Raw genomic sequence first — 9,288 nt, forward strand, 5'->3', positions numbered from 1 at the left:
GAGTATGACTTGCATATATTTGTAATCTTTTTTAATATCTTAACTGATGGCCATAAAAGCCTACACATAAGGGACTTCTGTCCATTTTCTTTGTCTTTTGCAGTAAAGATCTTGTTGTAAATGGTGTTGAAAAATGGAGTTCATCCCACTTGACCATCAAACCATATAGAAGCCAATCAGTGTTGCTGGAATTTTTTTTTCTTTAGATCATGTAGTTTGTAGTTTTTCCAATTATACAGTAGATACCCTAGAAGGGGCTCTTGGGAATGCTGTCGTCAGTGTTTCCTATATCTAAAAACTCTGTAAATTTGGTGTCCCACAGTGAGCAGTCCTGGGAAGGGGTGTCAGTCCCTGCAATAAGTGTTCATATAGAGTGGTAACACCCACTCTGTGGGCTCTGATTATGGACATGTCAGTAAGGCAACATCAGCCTATGACAGCAGGTGCGGGGCCCCAGAGGGATCTATTCAGGGTGTCAGCTTTGAAAGAAATCAATCAAGTTCCCCCTCTGGACATTAAAACGGTGGTTTTGCAGTGGCTTATATTTTGGGGGCTTCTTTAAAAACTTTTTTTTCTTGTTTCAAATGAATCTGTGTTAACTTGTAAATATTATATTCTAGCTAGGATTGTTTGAGGTAATGGATCTCTCAAATGACCCTGAACAACAAATTATTTTAGTAAAGGTAGTACAGAGAGAGAGTAAGAAAAAAAAAAAAACAGGTAGAGAACTGCTAATAGCCTCTATAAATAACCCTGCAATTATAGCATAAGATTAACTCAAAAATGGTTTACAAGAAATGCTGAATTAAGTATGCCAAACAAAATATCAACCTATATATGCAGAACCAGAAAGAAAGGTTATAAAATAAAAATGGAAGCTTCTATAGGAGCAAAGAGCCTGGATGGTGTGTCCACCATCCAGAGCAAGGAAAAGCCTGAAAAGACAGGTTACATCATGTGGGATCCCACCAAGTATTCCTGCTGCAGTGGCTCAGCTATAGGAATTCTCTCAATTTCCTTGAAGCTGGAATCACAGCAGTAGGGCATCTGGAAATCGCTGCCAGTGGGCTCTGGGAGTTTCTCTCATCTCCCCAGAAGGCAGAACCAGTGTCAAGCATCACTGGATAGCTGCTAAAGAGCTGAGTGTCCTCAAGCATGGAGCAGGTTTTGGTGACCCAACTCTAGAAGTTTCTTTCAGTTCCCCAGAAGCTGAGCCCCTGCTGGTGGGCTGTGGGAGTTTCAACACCCAGAAGCCAGAACTGGCTTTCCAGAGCCTGAGCCTCAGGAGCTACTTTCAACTCCCCAGAAACTAGAGCCAAATTTCAGTTTCCTTCTAACCCTCTGGAGCAGAGGGAGTCCCAGGAGGGCCAGAACCTGTGAGGAGAAAGAGAAGATGAGTGTATTCTAAGGAAGAGAGGACCCGTGTGCTTGCATGATTAAGAGTTTGACTCTATCAGGTCCCAAGGACATCAACCTTACTGCCCTGTGAATCTTCATGGTTCAGAAATTTCCCAGCCAACTGAGAAGGGGACAAGCTGGTGAACTGGGCTTCTGCCTTTCATCCTTGACAGTGAGGGAGGAAAAGCAAGTAAGCAGAGCAAGAGGATAGGAGGCATTGCCAGCAGGGTGGGTAAAACCAGTGTGTGCTGGGTAGACCAGAAGCTTACCCTGTCCCAGTGACTGTGCAGGAAAGCTTCTGAGTGTGTGTGTGTAGGGGGGTGGGCACATAATCACTGGTGGGGATCATGTCTAGAGACCCTGATCCTGTCATTTTGTCTATCCTTCTGGTCTCTGTCTCGCCAGAAGGAACTGGCAGGTGAACAGCCACCCTGAACCCCTGCCTCACAGTGTGGCTCTGTCTCGCTGGGAATGACAAGTAGACCAAGTAGATCCATTTGACCTGATGTCTGAACAGTGACCTCAGTAGCTGCCTACAGGGGCAGCCATCCACAGTGGGGGAGAACAAGCCGCAGGTCACCATGTGGTTCTCACTCTAGAGGCACTTTGTGGATAAGGGTATGGGGGCTGTGGTGCAGGCATCTGCTGCTCACTGGCCAGGGACTCTGGGAAAATTGTTTACCTTTTCTGGGCCAGTTTCTTTTAAGATCCAGTCAGGAGAGTGTTGGAAGCCATGAATGTCTGGCCATCTAGAAGCGGAGGTGAGCCCCTCAGTATTACTTACCAATCTGAGACTGGTCTGTTGCCCTGGCAAATATCCTGCTCACAGAGAATTCTGTGATACCACAGAATTTATTGGCTCAGACAGCCCTAGGTTCAAACACAGCTCCCTGGAGGTAGAGAGAGGTACCGGTGCCCCAAGTAGCTTGGTGGTGGGGCCCAAGGCCGGGAGGAGGAAGAATTACTGTGCAAGTGATAAGTCCCCCGTTGGGTCAGCGTCCCCACAGTCTCTCACTTCTTCTTTACCTTGAAGAATCTTTCCTCACAATAAATTTCTTTGGTATGTTTCAGTATAAATAAAGCATTTGAGGGCTTTTTCCCTTGTTAGGATCAGACCCATCAGTTCTCTTCCACCCGTCAAGCCCTTGCTTTAAACATAATTTTCCTCTGCCTTTTGTTTTATTTCTTAATACAATTTTTCAGACTTCTATTTCCAGCTGGCCCAAACCTCTGATGGTTACCCATTTCCTCCCTGTTCAGGCTGCAGGTGAGAATTGGTGCCTGGAACAAGGACCATCGTGAGGAGTTTAGAAGGAAAAATGTCAGGTGGGTGCTGTTGGGTGTGTGGGAGACTTCCCGATGAAGTTAAGTTTCCATCTCTCGAGAATATCCTGGAATCCCTTACCTCTCCCATTCCTCTGGAAGGGCGCCAAATTCAAAAGTTTTCTCGACCAATCCCAATGGAACACAGTGTCCTCTCCCCGTTCTGAGTCATCCTGCCTATCAGCACCTGCCATGTTGCCTACGCAACCCTTCTTAAACCGAAGCTTGCAAGCTCATGCTCTCTGCTCTCTTTCTCTTCCTCCTCTCCTCTCTCTGCCTCTCCCTTTCTTCCCTTTCGGGCAGTCCCCCAATAAATCTCTTGGTTGAATCTCCGTCTACGGTGAGTCACTCGCCTTTCAGGTGCTCATCAGCTCCATCATACAAAGTGCACTATAGTCATTTTAAGAGAGAGAGTAAGTGAAAGGAGGAATTTTTATGATAGCTTGGCATTAAGAATGGGGAAATTTACCTAGCTATTCTTAAAACCATTATTAAACAAAGAGGAAAGTCATGAAGAAAGCTCAGTTTGCCCAATTTGTGGAAGTAGTTAATGAGAATTGTCTATGGTTCCCAGAAGAGGGATCACTTGATTTGCATATTTGGGAAAGACTTGGCAGAGAGTTGCGTGCTGGCTGCAATCCAGCTAATATGCCCAGGTGCACGATTGGAAATGTAGACAGGATATGGACTCTGATACAGACTTGATTGCATTCAGATCAAGATAGTGAGGTGTGGTCCACAGAGGACTTAATCGCTAGCTTTAAAAAGGCTGTCAAGTTACAAGTGCAAATGGCCGGCCTGCCTGCCTGCCACTCACACTTGGTCTGCAGAGTGCAGCTCGGGAAATGGCAGCTTGTCCTGGAGCCAGCTCAATGAGTGGAGGAGACACAAGAGGATGGGGAAAGGGAGCCTCAGCAGGATGTAGAAAAGCCTGAGAAGAATGACTTAGCTCATGAGCTTTGTAATTTGAATGTGAATGTTCCTGCTCTCCTGCTTCACCCCATCTTTCACGGAAAATTAAAAGTCACTGTCACAAATATTGTAAAAGTTTCCCAGCTTCAGCATGGCCTTTGAGCTGCAAAAGCAACAAGGGAAGATTTGCCTGGATTCAGACTATATCCTACCTTTGAACAACTTGATCCTTAGAATTCAAGGTAATAGATAAAGGATTATGCACTTATTCAATACATTGAAATCTGCTTGCTCTGTTTATGGACCAAACTCCCCATTTGTGCAAAGTCTGCTAGAATCACTATGTAATGAGACTTTGTTGCCTAATGATTGGCTCATGCTGGCTAGAGCCTAACTTCAGGGGGCGAATATCTGTTATGGAAGTCCAATTGAACAGAGTTTTGCTCTAAGCAGCTAGAGACGAACAGAACGCATGGAGTTAACATTACTTTAGATAGGCTGACTGGAGCAGGACAATTCACTGATTTGGTACAATAATTAAATTATGATTTGCAAACTTATGCACAGATAAGTGTGTGTGGGGGAAAGGCATGGAGAGTTACTTACTAAGGGAGAGAAAACCTTGGATTTCAGGCACTTTCGACAAGGACTGGATGAAATGTTCCCCAATTTCATGGCGTGCTTATACCAAGCCAAGAACTGTATGATTAGTGATCCAAATACCTCTGAGATTTTAGTTAAACAGCTGGCATTTGAAAATGTTAACAAAGTTTGCCATGAAGTAATTCAACCTCTCTATAAAAAGGGGTCAGTGTAGGATAATATTCACCTCTGTTCTGATATCAGAACAGCATACTTGCAAGGCATAGCAATGGTGGCTGCCTTGAAACAAGTATTTCAACCTCTCTTGAAGGAGACCAATTCTAAAAGGCAGTGCTTTAATTGTGGATAACAGGGACACATGGCTAGAGATTGTAAATGGCCACAAGGACAAAGAAATGTGCAAGATATTTGTCCATGGTGCCTTAGAGGATTGTTACACTCAGAGTGGCTTCTATGGGTGGCCTCTGCTTAGGCAGCAGGTAAAGGAGCTAAGCAAGACTCCCTGTATTGGATCTTAAATTTAATTACAAAATTTTCAAAGGGGTCATCAACACCAGGGCAGATATTTCCCTAATTACTAGGAAATTCTGGCCCTGGGAATAGGCATTACATAATGACACCTGCTAATTTAGGAGGCCTTGGTCAAATTTTTCAGCCTGCCCAAAGTGCTCAGTACCTCCCATGGGAGGATAAAGATGGCAATACAGGACTTTTCAAACTTGATACTTTGCCAATGAGTTTGTGGGGACAAGATATTTTGGGCAGCATGGGAGTCTTATTAATAAGCCCTGATTCTAGGGTGACTTCTCAAAATGCTTAATCAAGGATTTATCCCCACTTGGGGCTGGGGATGTGGCTCAAGCGGTAGTGCGCTCGCTTGGCATGCGTGCGGCCCGGGTTCGATCCTCAGCACCACATACAACAAAGATGTTGTGTCCGCTGAAAATAAATATTAAAAAATTCTCTCTCTCTCTCTCTCTCTCTCTCTCTCTCTCTCTCTCTCCCTCTTTCAAAAAAAATTCTTTAAAAAAAAAAAAAGAATTTATCCCCACTAAAGGACTGGGGAAAAAATCAACAAGAAAGTTGCTCACTAGTGCCACAGCCCTGTCAACAAGGAAAATATGGATTGGCTAATACCCTTGATCAGTCTTTCTAACGGGAGTGTGTTGGGGGGGCATTGATCTCTTCCCCGGCCCAGAAAACAGAAGAAATTAATTGGCTGTCTGATGATCCTGTCTGGGTTAATCAATGGCCCCTTTATAAGGGAAAAGCTTTGAGTAGCCTATGAATTAGTTCAAGAACAGTTTCAATCTGGTCATATTGAGCCTACTCTTAGCCCATGAAATACTCCAATTTTTGTAATAAAGAAAAAAAATCTGCCAAACGGAGATTGTTACAAGATCTCAGAGCAATTAATTGAACTATGGAACTGATGGGTGCTTTCCAACATGGGCTTCCCTCTCCTACAGCTATCCCTCTTGGTTGTCAATAGTAATTGATTTAAAAGATTGTTTTTTCACTATACCATTGCATCCAGGTGATTGTAAGAGATTTGTATTTAGCATCCCAGCTGTAAACTTCAAGGAGCCAGTAAAGATTTTGCTGGAAAGTGCTGCAAGGAATGGCAAATAGCTCATCATTATGTCAAACTTTTGTGGCACAAACTATTGCTCCAGTGAGAGAACAATTTCCTGATGCATATATAGAATCCATTACATGGACGATGTTCTTTTGGCTCATGCTAATTTAGATCAAATTTAAAACATTTTTGCTCAATTAGAAACCTCACTTGGGGTAAGAAAACAGGAAGCAGGTTTATTTGGTTGCACCAGGTTCAGAGGGAAAAAGCTTTCATTGTAATCAATCAATCCCCCTGAACCCTGAGTTCAGGAAGTTTTAGAACTTTATACCCAGTGTAAACAGGGAGGGATCTGCAGAAGTTCCCATGACAGGTTTTTTTCTTTCACCCTCCTGGGAAAATTAACCCCTCAAAGTCACCTTTTGCAAGAATCAGAGCCTGAGAAAGGGAAAGCTACTCCCCACTGCCAGCTCTTTCAATGGAACCCAATTAGTAACATCTTCTCTTATTTTTGAAATGTAAATGTCCCTGTGAAGCTCCACAGCCCAAGGCCAGAGACCTTATTAAAAGAATCTGTCTTCCTATCACACTCTGCATTTGTAAACACACTTCCTGCTTGAAAACCTTTACAAACTATTATGCATCATTTTAGACTAGAGAATCTACAACACTAGATAGCCCATAAATGTGAAAGACTAGTAAAGGGGTGCTCAGCACCTGGACTTCTGATCTCTTTCAGGTCTGCAGCCAATTTTAGTTATTGTAAGATATGGCCAACAGGAAATAGGAAGCTTAACTACACTGAACTCTTGCAGAGATTCTTTTGCTGATATTTTAAGATCAGTTATGGTGAGGATTTCTAGAGAAGCTCAAGATTTTCTGTGGAGGAGCAGGTGCCACTACACACCACAGATGGTTTATGTGTAGTACCTGAAAAGGTGCAAAAGGCTTTTCCTTTTCAATATTTGGGCAACTTAATTAAGGGATGCACGATTCATCCACAAAATTCACAAATTAGGACTGATGTTCTACGTACTCTCAATGACTTTCAAAATTGTCCATCGCAGACTTAAGTCCTTATTTCAAATTTTACAGGGGAATTCTTCTCCTGCTTTTCCTTAACAACAGAGGCAAGAGTTGTTTCAACAAAAGTTGAAACTCCCATTAAGACTGCACAACTTATTGGAATTAATTTTTAAGAACATATATATAGCAATATATATATATATATATATATATATATATATATATATATATATATATACATACATACATACATATATACATATTGCTATTTCCTACTCTTGCAGTCATTAGTAGAGGAATGGCTTTACATTACTCATTTCCCTCAAAAGTCTTTAACTCCATTTCATGATTTTGTTACTCAATTAGTCATTAAAGGTAGGACATGAGTTATACAATTAATTGGATCAGAGCCTTCTATTATTGTACTTTATTTTCTATTCAACAACAAAGCTGGCTCTGGCAATCTTCTAATACTTGGCAAATAGCATTTGCTAATTTTCCTGGTCAAGTGGAGAGTCACTACCTCCATAATGAGATTGTTTAATTTGCTTTGTAACTTCACTTATTTTTCCAAAAATTGTACATGCTTAGCCAATAGCTGGAGCAGTGACAGTGTTCACTCATGGCTCAAGCTCAGGAAAAGCAGGTTTTTATAGCTATGCTCACACTGAGGAGGTACAGACTTCTTATACTTCTGCACAATGAGCAGAGTTTCAAATTCTCATTTGTGCTTTATTTTGCTAATGAGCTAGTCAATATTTATAGTGATAGTGCATACACTGTTGGAATTGCTAAGTATATTGCAACAGCTACTATAGAAAGTACATTGTCAGAAGTTATTTCATTTATTCCATACTTTACAAAAAAGAGTCAAATGCATCAGTATCCTTGTTTTATTGTTCATATCACAGCTCATTCTAATCTTCCAGGTTTTTTAGCATCAAGTAATGCTAAGGTTGATAAACTTGTTGCTATTTGCCAATAAATGATTGTGTACAAACCTCACATTCTTTACATCATAAGAATGCTTCTTGTTTACATAAAAAGTTTCATATTACTAGGGGAACAGACTAATCAAATTGTTCATCTATGACCACAGTGTATAGTGACTTCTCCAATTTTAGTCACTGTGATTTAATACCTGTGGTTTACAGCCAAATCAGCTGTGACAGATGGATGTAACAACTCACATCCCCCAATTTGGCAAAAATTATGTTCAATGTATGTTTTGAACATAATATATACAAGTGCTCTACCACTGAGCCACAACCCCAGCCCCTGTTCACTTATTCATTTATCTTTCCACTGCTCTTGTGAAAGAAAATACTTCACATGTTATTTGTTATTGCTTGGATGCTTTTGCAGGATTAGGCTGGAATGTTTTTCTCCAGATTAAAACTGACAATGCTCTAGCTGATAACAGTTTTGTCATCAATTCCATATTGATCCCCAAACAGGGATTTCTTATAATCCTCAAGGTCAAGCTATCATGGAGCGAGCTAATTTGTCTAGTAAACAACAATTACAAAAACAAAAGGGGGGGGGGAAATATGACCCCACAAAATAATCTTAATCATGCTTTGTTTTACATTTTTTGAATTGTGATTCTATTTGGGTACCAGAACATCCTGTAAAACATGGAGGATTTGGAGCCAATGTTCAAAAGACTGAAACTGGAATCAACCTCCAGAGAGAACAGGAAAATAAGGAAGAGGAAGAGAGGGACAAAGAAGACTCTGAGGAACGGGCAAACCAACCTGCCATTGTGGAGACAAATGAAGGACCTGACACTTCAGGCTGAGCAGATAGTTCAACAACAGGGAGATACAAGACTCCAGTCACAATGTTGGTGGCCAGGCTGTCTCTGTTGAGTGGTCAGTAAGTAGAGCCCATGGAGAAACTTATTGGACCTATTATCCAGATCCATCTTTAGTACATCCAGCTGTGTGGACTGGAGAAACCATTCCAGTATTTACTAATGATTGTCATACGATGGGAGGTTTCACAGACAAACACATTACACCTATCCATGCCACTGGATTTGATTATACTGACTACAGTGGTAATCCACTTATATGTTGGTTCCATGATGCCTATGCTGGCTTTATTAACCTTTTAGGGGTCCCACATGCTCTCCCATCAGGGAGGCACCAATTTCTGAGGGGTGATGCCCCCTTCAGCATTGGGAGAGAGTGGAGCCCCCCACGGTGTCCCTTCCTTCCCACTGCCATCTCCTTCTTCCTCCCCACCCTTCTGGGGCGCATCCCTGTGCTGGGACAGGGTCTGGGTCTGGGTCTGGGTCTGGGAAGGGGAGCAGTGGCAGTGGGGGAAGACTGGGAGGGCACACCATGACCCCTGTCTCAGGGGGCAGTCCCAGTGTTAGCCACTAGGTCCTCCATGCCTTGACCCTCTCCTTCTCCACCTCCACAACAGGAACGGGGGGGGGG

This window comes from Marmota marmota, unplaced genomic scaffold (genome assembly GCF_001458135.2).
Source record: "Marmota marmota marmota unplaced genomic scaffold, marMar, whole genome shotgun sequence".
In the NCBI taxonomy this organism is placed as follows: domain Eukaryota; kingdom Metazoa; phylum Chordata; class Mammalia; order Rodentia; family Sciuridae; genus Marmota; species Marmota marmota.